Genomic DNA, 15,111 nt, shown 5'->3' on the forward strand with positions numbered 1-15,111 from the left:
TTCTCTCTCTCTCTCTCTCTCTCCTCATGCCGCGTTAATATTATCCGCGCGAGGATGACGAGATGGATAGAATACATATCATTTTTCATGGACCTCCACCGACGCAGAATGAGTAGATTTATTAGACGGCGCGATGCGTTCTGCCGAGTTTCTTGTCGATACGTCATTTCGTTTTAAAAATAGAACGACCTGGAAAAAATCGTGCTGAGTTACGTTAGAGCTTTGATCGCCATTCTCCAGCAAATAGTTACACGAAACGTATTATAAAAAAGTAATGAGTCAAATCTTAAAAAAAATTACTGTACATGATCGCCTCAAAGATGTTACTGCAGTTACCTAATTCTCGTAATAGTTCCGGAGATAAAATTTCTAACGCTCCACATTGAATAGATTCTGATAATATCGCAACGTGCAATGTTCTAAAAACTTAAAGCAGTGTCATTTAACGTATCTCTTCATTTCCAATATCAGATATTAATACGCACGTTTCAGTATTCTGCACTGCACGCGTTGTTTCATAACATTTGCGACGCACACAAACACTTTTGCAAAAATTTTGCTTTTAACTTCCCAACTGCGTCGGATCGTGCATCTCGATATCCATAAATCCTATTTCCAGGAATCTTCCGAGTCAAGGTACTGTTTGTCATATTTGAGCTCGTAGGAAAGCTTGACCCACTTGCATCATGCTGCAGCCACGAAACATTAGTAATCAATATACTCAATGGAGTGTCAGGGAGTATTAGAGACAACTTCCGGAAGCGCAGAGATAATTAACGTCGGCTGAGGAGTGTGATCGCTTCGTATACACGCTTGGTTACATCGCGTGTACATGCACATACGTGGGACACCTGTGTGTTATTAACATGTTCCGCGTATAGCTTATGACAGCGTATGCACGAATAAATTCGACATTCTCATTAATGTTATAAGCCACGTGAATATAGTAAATAACGAAGCTTCTCGGTATTGAACACATTTACTTTATACCTAAAATATACATATAACGTATTTATAAAAAGGATGAGATCCCGCGCGTTATTTTGGTAACGTAGTTATCGTAAAGAATCTAAGGTAATATCATAAGTATTTTCTGCACACAGAGCGGCAATATACAATACATATATATATATATATATATCGTCCGTGTAACTTCGATGTTGTACTGTAGATCATTTCGCGTGCCAACGAAAGGAGGGATGTGCTTATTGCTTCGCAATATTTTTCGTAAATCCGAGAGGCGATATTACTGTATTTTCCGTCAACAGGAGCGTTAACCAAAGGGAGAATCGTGGTTGTCGATCGCAGACAAAATCATAAAGCATCACGCTATTGCTACAGAATATGGAATATACGAGCTTTCAGTCAGTCTTGTCTAAGGTCCCAGATCGAAAATTCTTTTGTCGCCGGGAGCAGTGAATAAAGCGTCGAAAGGGTAGGGGAAGGGGGGAAGATCGATTTTACCGGAGGAACATTGGTAGTGCGCGGCAAAGGTTTTCTTCTTATGCCATCTCCTTACACTCGGGTCCCGTGTGTACGTATACGCACGGAGGGAGGCAACGGGCACACACACAATGGTTCTCGACGACGTGAAAACAGAGAAGAGGAGAGTACGACCAATGATCTCAATACTTTTCCAGTGCGCCTGAGATTTATATTTATGTTTAAGAGTAAAGCGGGAAAAGATCGAATGTCGAGAGCGAGCAGATAGCTCCGGGGACTCGAAAGAAAAAGGGGCAAACGAGAGCGATACGTCGCAAGTGCATCCGTCGTAAGTTCCCTCCCCGTGGCTTGTCCCTTCACCTCTTCCACGGTCTCGCACGGGCGTGCAGGCACACACTTTGTCACGGTCGTGGCCCCGGTCGGCGAACGGAAGAAAGGAGGAAAGAAAACAAAGAAAGCCGCGAAGATCATTATTAAGGAGTAATGAATAATACCGGAAAGAGATTCAAGCGTGTAAGAGTACGACGCACGACCTCGCCGGGTATAATTCTCGGCGATGGCGTCATTAACTCTGCACCGCCGCGCGTTGCGGTACACGGCGGGAAGATGGAAGGCGGCGGATTCATCGTGAGGATACATCGCAACGTGTACGCGATGCTCCTTTCCTTGCGGAAGGCTAAACGCGAGTTGTTACGTCGTAATGTTACGTTGCAATAATGCCGGCGTTATTTATTGATTTATACGGGAGCGTTGCGGCGACTACCACGGGAATCGGATCCGCGAAGAGAAAAAAGGTGTATAACTGATATTTTTATTTAATACCTAAAGTCTTGTTTCTTTCTTTCTCTCTTTCTTTCTTTCCTACGAATGCGAAAGTTTCGTTAGATAGATGCAGCTTTCCGCGGTTAAATTTTTCTTCTAGTTACGGAGACCGCGTATAAATTTACATCAAATATCAAATAACGTGTACACACAACTTGTAGTGCCTTGAATATTTATGGCTACTTAAATATAAAAACATCATTTTTTTAGAGTCGGTTTCCCGCTTGACAAAAATTAAAACGAAAGATTCACAAAGATTCATCTCGTTTGCAATCTTTTACAGAAGAAACAGTTTGTCAGCTGTTCTTCCTCATTTATTTTGCGTTAAAACTCATTTCATTTACATCATAGAGTTCGCACGTTCTTGGTACCGTGGCTCCTCACAATATTTCCATCCGCTTCCTTCGCTGATAACATTTGCTCGTGAACTCTGAGCTAGTTAGTAATTTCTAGATACCCTACACAGTTCACGACGTGCACACCTCCTCTCTCCTCGGACTATACGGCGGTCCGTAATGCGGGATTATCTATCGATTTATTTGGGGCAAGGAGGAGGAGGAGGAGGAAGAGAAGGAGAAGGAAGGAGAAGGGCCGGGCACGTAGAGAGCGGGCGGTCGACGTAGTTTCGAAGTACGATGCACGAGAGCGAGCGCCTTGTCGCCTCGCATGCGAGATACGAAATTATCGCGACGATTCGGAACAGTTAGGTTCGTCTACCGGTCGGGAATGGCGCAACGCTGCAAAGAGGAAGAGGGATAGAGAAAGAGAGAGGGAGAAGTAAAGAAAACGGAACTGTTTCGCGGAGCAAATGTATGCGCACTCGCGGAGATAACGCGAACGCGAGGCGGGCTCTCTCTCTTTCTCTCTCTCTCTCTCTTTCTCCTCTTTTCCTTTCACGTCGTCTTTCTCTCCTCCTCTTTTTCATTTTCTCTCCTATCCGCATTAACGTGCTGATGCGGTCTCGAGCCGAGACTAGAGGTTAACTCTCGTGTCCATCTTCGGTCTACACGATGGATAATTCAGCGTACCTTAACCGTCCTGCCCGCCGCGGAAGAAACGGCGCGGACGCAGCGTGTAAATCGTTTCAGGAAGATGAAACATCGTACGTTTGTCCCAGGACGATTTCCGCAGAGTGTGCTTCCTTCCTTGACACTACGAACTTCGCGAGATCTTGTTTGCGTATGATCGCGGGAATCCCATTTGCAAACAGCGATCGAGGGAGAGATGGGGGCACTATGTGGGTGGCATTGTTACGTCGCAGAATGTTGCGAATTTCGTCGGTCATGTGTCGAGTGAAGCGTTGAAAATATCTTCGCTGATTCGTTTAGAAAATAAGGAATGCCACGTTCTACGGAATGTCACGTAGCAAGAGAGTCTTAAAATAAATCCTTGAGCAAATTTCAATGTGAATCTACTCCACAGACACACACACACACACACACAAAAGATTATTTTACAAAAAATAGTTTGACTATAGTCAGTCATTATAGGTTGTTACGAGATTAACGTTTTCATTATGTACTCGCAACTCGCGCGTTTCCTAATGACTAGATATCCACGTAGGGAAAGATCCCATCCGGCGTAGACGCACGCAATAATTCGCATACGATAATTTCATGATAAATGACGACAGAGGAATCCGGCCTACTATTCTTCATTCTTGTCTATTGATCAATCAGAATGTTTCAGAGATGTTCAATCTGTCGACTCGTTCAAGGCCGAGGGATAATAAATCGCATAAGACGCGCCGGGCGGTGAATCGTGGAGGGATTAATCACGGGCGCATAAACGACCGAGAGACTTTAATTCCGTTCCACCACGTTGAATTTGATTAGCACGCGGCGATAAAGAGCTCGTGACTGCTGCCTGTCGCGTCGTTGAACAAGGCGCTTGGCCTCACGCGCGCGCGCGCGCTACACTTCTTCCTCTCGAAAGGCTACAAAGAGGTCGGGGACATGTTCCGGCTTTGTCTCGAGGGACAAATCAGAATGGCGTAATGAGACAAAAGGAAGGTGCGCGAAAGGGCGGGAGGGTGCCGGGGCGGAAGGACGTTCGCGTTTGTCCTGTAGGACAAGTGTAGCAGCCGTATCATCGCCGCGGCTGACATTCTCATTCGTGACGAATGGTAGGAAGGTAAACGACTAAGCGGGCCACGCTTGAGAGATCTGCTTGCGGAAAACGCTTCCTTTTCTACGGGTTTCTCACGTTTCCGATGCACAGTTGTTCTCTGCAGCACGCGCTTGTCCATACAACGCCCTGCTCCTTTCTCCCTTGGTATTAATTTTATATTCTCATTATTGTCCCGCTTTAATTTTATATCCATCATACCTCTCCCCATTATTTTTCGTTTCGGCTCGCTCATTTTCATAATTAATTCCATATAAAAGTTAATATCTGTTCGCGTTGGTTGAAATATCGTCCGATTTTGCTACCGAATTGGTTTTTACAAGATAAACATGCAGTCTTCTCATGTGAAATTATATATTATTTTTATTGTACAGCATACTATGATTAATCCGGAAACAAAAATATGTTCAATAAGTGTGCATGAAAAATTAATATCGATGTAAAACATCGATGTTAATTTCACACAAAAGAAAAAACTTGTTTATTAAACCTATATATTCTATACCGGAATTAAATATTAAAGAGTTCGTTATTTTCAAAACCGAATTTTCAAAAAATTACTTCTTTTATTTGCAATAAATGTGATGTTAACATTTATATTATCGATTGCACATTGAATATAGCATGTTACGCAAAAATATATATAAAAATACGTGGAAGAAGCTGCGCATAGAAGAAAGAACGGGACAGCTCATCTCATTCGTGACTCCCATTAAACCACGGACGGAACTGATTTGTCGATCAGCACGACATGAAGATAGCGAGGAACAGGCGAATATATACGTCTTATCGATCGCGTTATTGTACGAACAGAAAATAAAACCGATTTACTGTTATTTGAAGACCACCCCGACACGATCTCGTATGCCGGGGCTCTCTATAGAAGAGCTGTATCTCGTGCATCTTGAGCTCGGCATTCCTGGATAAGACCCGCATTAAATCTCGTCCGCGGATTCGTCCGGTCGCCATTCTTGCGCCTAATACCCGATCCCGTAGGCCCCGCAGTCCCGTAGAGGGTTCGCGACCTACCGTGGGGTCCGCCCGCGATCCACAGAAAATCATGATAATTATTACGTTAGAGCTAACTGCGCTTCTTATCGATGGAAGATGGTCTTGGCGGCCCCCGCGCGCGATCGCAATATACCCTGGACTGTGGTCACTGTAACATTTGATGAACGCGCGATAGGTCCATACAGCACGCGTCGATGGTATGTGATATATACCTACGTGATGTATATATATATATATATATATATATATATATATATGTATGTAACGCGCTTCATGATAGCGAAGATGACGACAACCTCGATGACGGCGGCTAAGGCCGTACGGTCGACTTGCGCGTTATGTGCACCGGAATAACGGGCTGCAATGGGCTGATAATTATTTCGATGCCAAGGGTTCATCGTGTATAATTGAGAACGTGAGTAAACACTTAAGTGACTTTAATTCAATTTTCTCCCCGTACACCCGCTGTATATTATCATGTGGCAAAGGTCTCGCCGCTGCGGCTCTCGACGGCGGTTTTACGTAGGCACATGCTAAAAGATCGCTGTTTCTAATCTTGGACGCAAATCAAGTACGCGTAACGCGATATATTGCGCGAACAGAGATTTAATTGGTCGGTTGTAGTAATCGTGACAAAATTATAATGTACGTAATAACACCTAACGCGTGATTAAAATAACGGAGGGGTAAAAATTAAAATGACTTGTCACGCATCTTTTCACGCACATCTTCTTACATGGACCGACGATAGCACGTGTTGGAGAGGTTCAAGCGAATACTCGATAACATCGTTTTTAAGACCCCGCGTCTTCATTCACCGCGTGCCGAGTCGTTGTTGTAATGGAGTGTCATTATGAGTTAGCGACATTGCCAGGAGGAAATAAAGTTGCGCTTTTTACGTGCGCGTCTCTTGTGCACGGTTTTGAATGGAAGGAATTTTAAGACCCTTTGTCTCGATAACGACAAGGCGCGCGCGAGAATATCCACATCGTTTGCGGGCTGTCCCGCATAATTGCAGTTGCAGCAATTCACCTCTGTTGTGTGCATTCAGGTCGGGTCATAGGCGACGACAACGCGCGCGCGGGGCATTACGCGGATGTGGACTAAGAGGTGGAGGGCGACAACGTATAGATACGAGCGCGCAACGGTATAGATACGAGGTAACGGGAGGAAATTGGAGGCTGGACACCGGTTGACCGGTCAGTGCCGCGTGGCACTACTGAGAGAATGATCCCTCCCCGAAGTGTATCGCTCGATATACTAATTGGTTCTACGTTACGGCTGACGTATTAAGGAAATTAAAGTTCTCGAGATATCAACGCTCGAACGGTGCGAGTGTTCCTGTTCACCCAGTTTCGCGCTGGGTGCCCCCTACATCATACCTGTCCCGTCCGTACTTGTCGCTTGTCCAGTCAAACGAGATATTGACTGCCCCTTTTCTTTCAGTAAGGATAATTTTATGTGGGAACAGTTTCACGACTCCCCGGCATCCTTGATGAGATCGCGATACGAGCCGCATAGCTCGCGAATTAATCTTACGAACGCGGTTACAGGTTTATCGCTTAAGTGATTTTTTTTTGGACGTGCGTGAGAGACGTGTCACGGCGGCGCACTTTCCTGACTCTCCGCGCTAGACCAAAAGTAACGACCAAGCTACCATAGATAGCTTCAATCTGGCGGGTACCGTTAAACGCTACGGCGTTCGCCGCCCGACCGACGCGACGTCGCGCGGCGTACGCATACCGCGCCATAAACAAAACAACGAGTGAACTCCTTTTGCAGGTAGCTGCCCGACAGTCTTGTATCTGTGACAAGAAAGTGGGACGCGTGAAATATGCGTCTGGTTACGGCAGGCGCCAAAATAACACGTAACGCCTCGCGCAAGCGGTGGTATACATACATTCACCGCTGAATGCAACGTGTATACGTAAGCCGCGCGACCGATATAAATAGAGCCGCGCATAAATGGATCTGTTTGTCGTCACGACAAATGCACGAGGGACTGACATTCACCTTTATTCTACGGACGTTACGAGGTTTATATTCTTCTTGTAGACGGAATCCGGTAGTGTGCGAAATCAAAATTGCCGCTTCATCGCATTTCAAGGCACAGGCGCGGCACTGCCTATTCGAAATTCGAATTACCGGCTAATAACGTTCGCAATTTTATCAAAAGGCACGATCGAAACGATTCTCGACCTCGGCGCGTGACCGCTACTTTATACACGACGTGAAAATATTCCCTCTTAATCAGTTAGCTCAAGTGGCTTTAAGGCATCCCGCTAATTAAGCCCGACAAGACCGCGGTGCGGAATGCACGAGCGGTATTGTGTCATGCGAAATCTCCTCGCGCGCACACAGCACACGTCGCTGTATACGTGTGCGTATATTTATTCGCATTGGTAACGCTGCACATATGACGCGTTGCGAAATATGACCATATTTCGTGTAAGTGTAACGAAGCGATTTCAGTGGGCACGCGAGTACCTTCTCGGGATCTTTGTCCGAACGCACGTGCAAGATTGTTAATATCGACGCGTCTCTCTCTCTCTCTCTCTCTCTCTCTCTCTCCTCTTCCTGCATGTGTTTTTTTTCTACTCTACTCCTCCCGATATATGCCACCGGTCGGCGATTTATGTAGGCTACTTATACAACGACCTCAGGCTGGGTAGATTTCTGGGTAGGTCAACAAATAGGACTATTGCTTACACACCGCAGTCTATACATCAACTCTGACCGTGTTCCATACGCGACGTGCGGTCTGTGGTTAATTAATATTTTTACTGCGTGGTCGATGTGCAGTCAGCTGCTGCATTACCATCATTTAGGTCTGTAGATCACAAATGCTTCGGCACGAAGTAACAGTTTCCGATATACGAACTGGAATGTTGGCCTAATATCTTCCACACTGTGCGTGATTCTATTTGTAGTCGTATAGCTTTTATTATTATTGGATTCGGAGGAGAATAAATTTTCTGTTCGTGTACCAGTCGTGTATCCGATTATATTTATGGTTTCGTGCTAATCAATACTATTTCACAATATTGTAATTTTAATTAAAGCTTACATATCCGAGACTGCATAAATACGACAATTTAGACGAATGAGTTACTATTCTAAAATTTTACATAATTTTTATTTTAAACACGATATGCCGCGTCTCTTTTAAAATTCCAAAATTTCATACATATGTAAATCGTGTTATTACGGTTAAAAATGTAGAAGCCCGTGTCGAAATCAGCTGTTACGTTACGCTTACAGCGTTAACGTAAATGTCTGTCGGAATATTGGGGATTGCTCGAAGAGATGTACATACACGACCGTCCGGATGCCGCGCGAGTCGCCGCGATATTTTTGTAAAAGCCTTGGAATTCGACCCGCGAAATCGTACGTCGCGGAAACGCGGTGACGAGTTATGTCCGGTTCACGAGGTCGTCGATTCGGTCGCGGGAAAATCAAGGCTCGGACGATAAAACGTGAGGGAATTCAGGCGAATATTCGACAGGAACGTGACTCCCTGAATGGGGAGAGGAGGGATTAGAACGAACGACTGCACCGTAGCTCATTTGACGGTCGCAGCAGGTGCATATTATACGCGCTTCGGCCGGATAGATCTCGCGCGAATTCATAAAGCAGCCCTTTGTACGAACATTTTATGTGGCCCACGGTTTTTATGGAAATTTCACGCGCCAGTGCTCGCCTTATGATTGGTCCGAGAACGGCAGAGATAGGGAGATAGAAGAGGAAGGGTAAAGATAACGAGAATGACACACCGCTGCGCCGCGCCGCGGATAGCCCTGGCTCGAAATTTCTCGCTTGAAAAATCGCTGTGTCCTTCCTGAAAATCCCTTACCCTTCTCGTTTTAACAGTCTTGCTGGACCGCCGGATAACGCCGGTTTAATCCTTAATCGTGTTAAACAGACGATAGCGCCGGGGATTTTTCAACGATCAATGGGTAATCGCTAAATGCGGCCCGCGCTCGCTAATGGCCGATCGAGAGAGAAGGATGAGGACACGTTTCGATTCCCCGTTCAGTTTTCTAAGACAAGTGAGGTAATCTGCCTGCCGCGGTGTTAAACGTCCGCACGTCTCTCACCGGCTGCTTCCCCGGCCTTGCGAATTTAATCGTACGTTCCACCGACGTAATTCGGCGTAAATTCGTGAAGCAGATTCGGTTTTACTTGGAGCCAAGTTACCAAGACGTTCCACTAATTTTACGGTCAGCCACCGATGTATACTTCCCCTGACAGTATCGAACTCCCGGGAGGAACAAAGCGTCTACTCGGTGCACTTTGACCGATAACGTCGCTAGATAAGGCGCTTCCCAGGGATCACATGACGTTAATTATCTACAAACTACTTGCAAACTGGCGATGGCACAATACGGCGCTCTGTGCGTGTTTCGCACGACCAATTTACGCCAAAATTCTGCGCTGCTAGTTTGCATGAAAAGATCGTTCGTAATCCAGCCGAGCAAATTAAAACGGTAAAGCACCGGCAAACAGCTACTGTAATTACGAGTACGCATAACTAAAGGACTCTAATCAACGTGCTAATAATGCGATTTTTAATGTAGTGAAACAACAAAGTGGTATTATCTCTATTAGCCGGAAAATCTAATTAAAACGAGAATCGCAGCGCCCATCGCGGGAAACCCAGATAATCGCGATTATCATGTGCGAAATCAATTATGCGCGTTTTATAATGTTACGTTTTACGGAGTCCCCACCGCGCCTCGCGTGTGGGGCGCGAGCCGACGTCATATATCAAGCCGTGTAACAATGCGCTTGTCGCGGGGGCTCCTTTAATTTACTCGCGCCGCCCGTGAGTCCGCGCAACGCGCGCTAGTAGACCGTATCGTGGCGATGGCGATGGAGCGGGGGGGCCAACTTCTTCCGCCTGACCGTCGATACAGGGGCACGGCAACGGCGACGGCGACGGCGGCGGCGACCGTCCGTCGAATATACGAGCCACTTACGGCCGGGCACAACCACGTATGTGCATTCCTGGTCCTTCGCGCGCATGGGGGAGATACAAGCCCCTCACTTGTGTGTCTTTAATATGCGACAGACAAGCTGACCTCGCCCTTTCCGCGGCGGTACTTGTTTCAGACTATTATCCAAGTACGTAGCTACGTGGCTACCTACTCCGCGCTTACTCCCAGAGAATTTATAATAACCGCGCTATGGAGTTACCGCGGAAGCGTGCCATACCGTTCGTCGCGCACGACCACGCCGTGACCATGCCACGCCACGCCACGCTATATGTACCACACGACGAGACCGCGTCGTGTACCGGCCGTATAATAGATCGAAAGGGACGACGAGGCGCGACGATCTGACGGTCAAGTTCCGTCTCGACTTCGTCCTCCACCTCTTCCTCCGCCACTCCTTCCTACGATCCTTCCGCGAGACGCGCCAGCTTGGCGTCTCGTCGTGACCAGATAAAGAAGGCCTGGCCCGAGCGAAGGATGTCCGGCTTTACGACCGTGGAAAAGTAACTTCAATTAGTTAATAATTACCGGTGATATAACGCGCCGTAGCGCTCGGGGGCTCGTACTGGATAACTGGTGGTTTCTTACGCATGCATGTTAAACAGTAAAATCGCTAATGACAAACCGCGCGACCGTGGCGATAAAGTCGGCCGTTGTTGGGCTGTTACGTCGAGGCGTTGATAGTTTATGTAATGTGCCGTTAGAGATATCGCGAATGGCGAAGGAGGAAGTAAATAGTTGGGATGATACTAAGGTACTCGAAAGAACCAGCGGCAGCGTGAAGAATAAAGATGCCCAGGTGTTGTCGTAAGAAAAGTTGACGATGACGATGACGACGACGTCGACGTCGACGACGATACTGGCAGACACTCGTCGACAAGACAGTTGATACGATAGTGATAGATTTTATATCCTTCGCTGTCGCGTTCGGACGTCCAAGCGGCCTTCCCTTTCCGAGTATATGTCACTTGGCAAATAGCAGCGCCTTGCTGCACTTTGTGCTATAAACCATGGCCTGCGTGTAATGCCTCTCTTATTCCGCGTCCATCACCTTCTCCTTTCTGCCATCGGTCGCTCCTCGCGGTTCTCGGCTCGTCTACCTCCGCCACGGTATAACCACCGCGGCTGCGCCACGGCTCGCTGAATTCCCAGGAAGGTTTGTCGGGTAGCAATTGGATGTAGTTACGCATCGAATGACGATGCAGCGCCCGATGTGCAGGGGGCCGGCGCTATCTCCTCGACCGTTCATCCCCGCGCCGCATTCCCGCGGAGGAAACTGGATCCAGGATGCGTTTCCCGGAAAGCATTGTCCGCAAAATGTACGCGGTCAGCAATCGGCTGAAACTACTCGCGAATCTGACCGCATCGCGCCGCTGCATTTCTGCGTCCTTCGCCCATGTACGTGCACCACACGCGTATACTGCAGTCGAACGAGAGAGAGTCGTTCGCCGGCACAATGCGATTGCATTGACATTCCATGATATTTGATCGTCGCTTCGATTCCGTCCGTGAAATTCAAAGAGTAAATAGTGATACGTGATTGGTGGAAGATCAATCCCAAAAGGACCAGCACGCTTTCGACATGCGACTATTCAGAAAAAGCATTTATGTAGATTAAAGTTTCTTTGGAGAATTATTGCTGTAGTAAGAAATTATCGTAAAAAATGTTGATATCACAAGTATTCAATATATTTTCTAAAATTTGCATTTTTTTCATTTATTTAGCGCAAAACACATTTTCGATTTCAAGTAAGGCAGAAATCGTCGATGCTTATATTATTGAGTCAAGTAATAAACGTCTGATAACGAAATGTATTATTTGACGAGCATTTGACTCTCTCTTGATTATTTCATCGTCTGTCGCTCGACAGCTATACGTCTCTCGTTGGAAACGCCGATAAGACCGCGCGTGTTTTCCATGCGAGCGGGCTGCGCTCACGTTGTCCGGGCCTACCCCGGTTTAACAATCCGCCCTCGTGCGCGTTGTTAACCCGACCACGCGTGCCCCGCCATTTCTTCCATTACCGACTCACAGGACGGAAATTTATTCGTCCTCCTACCTCCGACCTAGCTCTCATGGGTCCGTTACCACTACGTACTCGGAATATGAGTGGCGGCGCGCACATAGTCCGCGCCTTCTTAGCGCGGGCGAGAGAAAGACCTAAAATTAATATTTCTCTCTGCAGTCGTGCGCGCCGCGCTCACCATCGCTCGTTTTCTAAGGCGGATTCCCGGGGAAACTGCGAAAAGAATTTAAATTCGGTACCCCCGCGTTCGGGTACGACGACGGTAAGATGAGGGCTATATGTCATATCGCAAAGTTCACCAGCCAGCGGTCGCGCGGCACCGCGACGTCGCTTATTCCCTACTTTGATAAGACAGAGTTTGAATTTTTACGCGTTCGCAGAGTTGAATATTTCCAGCCGCAGGATGAATAGAGGTTTGCCTTACACACATACACATACACGTGCGAGAAGAAACGAGAGAATTTTATATTTCACTTGCTTAATCCTAGACTATTGGTATTTTATACGAGTATAATAAGCGATCTGATATTTCTTATAAGAGAGGAGAAATGTTTCGAAAGTTACGATATATAAAAGTAAAAAGTACTCTGCATTTTTTTGGCCATATTTTCTAACGAAAAACTTGGTTTTCTTGTTGCAGGATCGAGGAGCCTCAGCGAGGGTCGAACGTTGCAACAACAGCGGTAAGTGATGCATAAGTATTTTAATACCAAATATGTCTAACTTTTCGCTCAGGAAAGGCGAGACTTTCCGTGGCGCGTAATGGCGCGACGGCGGGTTAATGAGAATCGCTCTAGGTGCAGATAAGGTAACATTACTCGAGCTCACCCGAGCAAGTTTACGACTGCTCTTTGTAATCCCGGGGTTTTACCCGATCCTAGATATTTGGAAATTTATTACCGGTACGCCTAACGATCATCTCTCACCGCAATAAAGACAAGTTGCAATCGGGATTTCTCGATCTGATAGCACTCGAGATGTATTACTTTCTAATTAGCGTTTCTATACCTCGTCATTAATAGAATCAATAAAAAGATATAGCTCTGACCGTGAAAACGTACAGACGCTCTAAATTACGAATGATCAAAAGGAATTTTAGTCATCCGAGCCGACAGTACTTGCTGAAATCGCCGTAAAAGGAGAGAAAACTCCTGTATTCTTCTTGCGGTAAAATTCCCCCGACACCCTGCTGCACAATTCCTTTCCATCGACTGAATCTGTCACTAGCTATTTTCTCGTTCGATGGCTCGCTATTTCTCCCATGCATTGGCTGTCACTGGGATGCCGCACAGTCCACGTTAAATTAATTCCGTTATGTCTTTTTAATCGCAATTTCGATAAAAATTTGAATAATAGTACCCGAAATTCGCTCGCGCGTTAAACGTGAAAAATTGGGAGGATTGCCGGCATAACTATCGATTAGAATAACAAGAAAATATTCGATCACGCGACATACAGAACGTTCATTAATAGAATTAATAGAATTGTACTATTGTACGCGCAATCGTGATGAACGTATATAATAATTAGACGTCTCGTTAGCGTCTGCAAATTATCAATTCCTCGCATATCTTCGTACCGCGCCTAGATAAAGATAGGAACACGCTCGGATCGTGCACACATGCTACATCTCGTGTAGCTCTAGGTTTCTAATTGAAATACGTAGATTACCTATTCCACGCACGCACTAGAATCAAGCCAATTGACGCACAGAATATGTTCATAACAGTGCCGCAGCCTAACACGAGGGCATAAGTTAGTTCAGCATTGGAGGTGCGGAAATGGGGTAACTCCATACGTCTTAGAGCCAAAAGCACGAGATACGTATTCATTCATAATTCTCGGATACTGCATGGAATGTATACGTGTGAATTTTCCTTGGCTGAGAAAGATATGATATCCCCGGGAAGCGCGCATAAAAATGGATGGCACTGACAAATTTTTAGAGGATGCTTCGAAGAAAAGCGGAAAATAGGGGTAAAATTCTGTCGATTTTGAGGTCAACTCTCTTTGTTACTTAACTTAACGAAGAGAGTTTGCTTAATATTGGGGAAAAGATTGAAGAGGTATCGGCGTGACGCATGACGGATCTATTTGAGATGTATATTATTTATTCGTATCTGTAACTATCTCGATCTCATCTTGAGCTCGATCCATCGAGCTCCGGAACGTCGGATACCGGTTTGAAAGTGTCGTTCGGGATGGTTATGCGTTCGGTGTTACAGACGATTCCTCATACCTTCTCGGCGCATCTGTCTTCCTTCTATCTCGCACCATTGCGAGATAGAAGGGATCGGAGGCGATCGCACGCCGGCGGCGGGTCTGAATAAACGTTGGAATTTGATCTCATGTTTGCGTCTCGCGATAGAGAGCCGCGATCCTGAGGAAGAGGAAGGCAAGTTAGAAGGGAGCGCGAGCAGCGCTCTACGGGTAGGAGGAAAGAAGGAGAACAGAGAGAGAGAGAGAGAGAGAGAGAGATCGGGTTGACGATTCCCCCGTCTTTGTTTGGCTACCGCGAGATATCTCGAGTGCCAGTGTAACGCGGTAGGACGGTACGTAATTAACGCCTCATGTAGATGCTATCGCTGTCGTGGACGGTACGCGAAGGTAGTCCGCGTGACGACCGGTAATGTACGGTCTTGCTGCGCCGTAATGGAATATTATTATCGGTCAACATCGAGAGAAAG

At 46.4% G+C, this 15,111-nt stretch overlaps 1 protein-coding gene and 1 long non-coding RNA gene across 4 annotated transcripts in view; both read right to left on the reverse strand.

The window, feature by feature from the left end:
* LOC105448347 (autophagy-related protein 16-1) overlaps positions 1–15,111 on the reverse strand; it is a 391,410-nt gene that overhangs the window by 90,184 nt on the left and 286,115 nt on the right. The gene's annotated exons all lie outside the window — the stretch shown is intronic.
* On the reverse strand, positions 8–916 carry LOC105448346. Of its 2 annotated transcripts, none has more exons than XR_974238.1 (3): positions 486–916; positions 337–419; positions 8–189 (listed from the first exon to the last, which is right to left on the reverse strand). It is a non-coding gene; the product is annotated as an uncharacterized LOC105448346 (long non-coding RNA). The 2 variants fall into 2 exon arrangements; XR_974237.1 differs by having other exon boundaries at positions 337–426.

The sequence above is a fragment of the Wasmannia auropunctata genome, unplaced genomic scaffold (assembly GCF_000956235.1).
Source record: "Wasmannia auropunctata unplaced genomic scaffold, wasmannia.A_1.0 LD336088.1, whole genome shotgun sequence".
Taxonomy (NCBI): domain Eukaryota; kingdom Metazoa; phylum Arthropoda; class Insecta; order Hymenoptera; family Formicidae; genus Wasmannia; species Wasmannia auropunctata.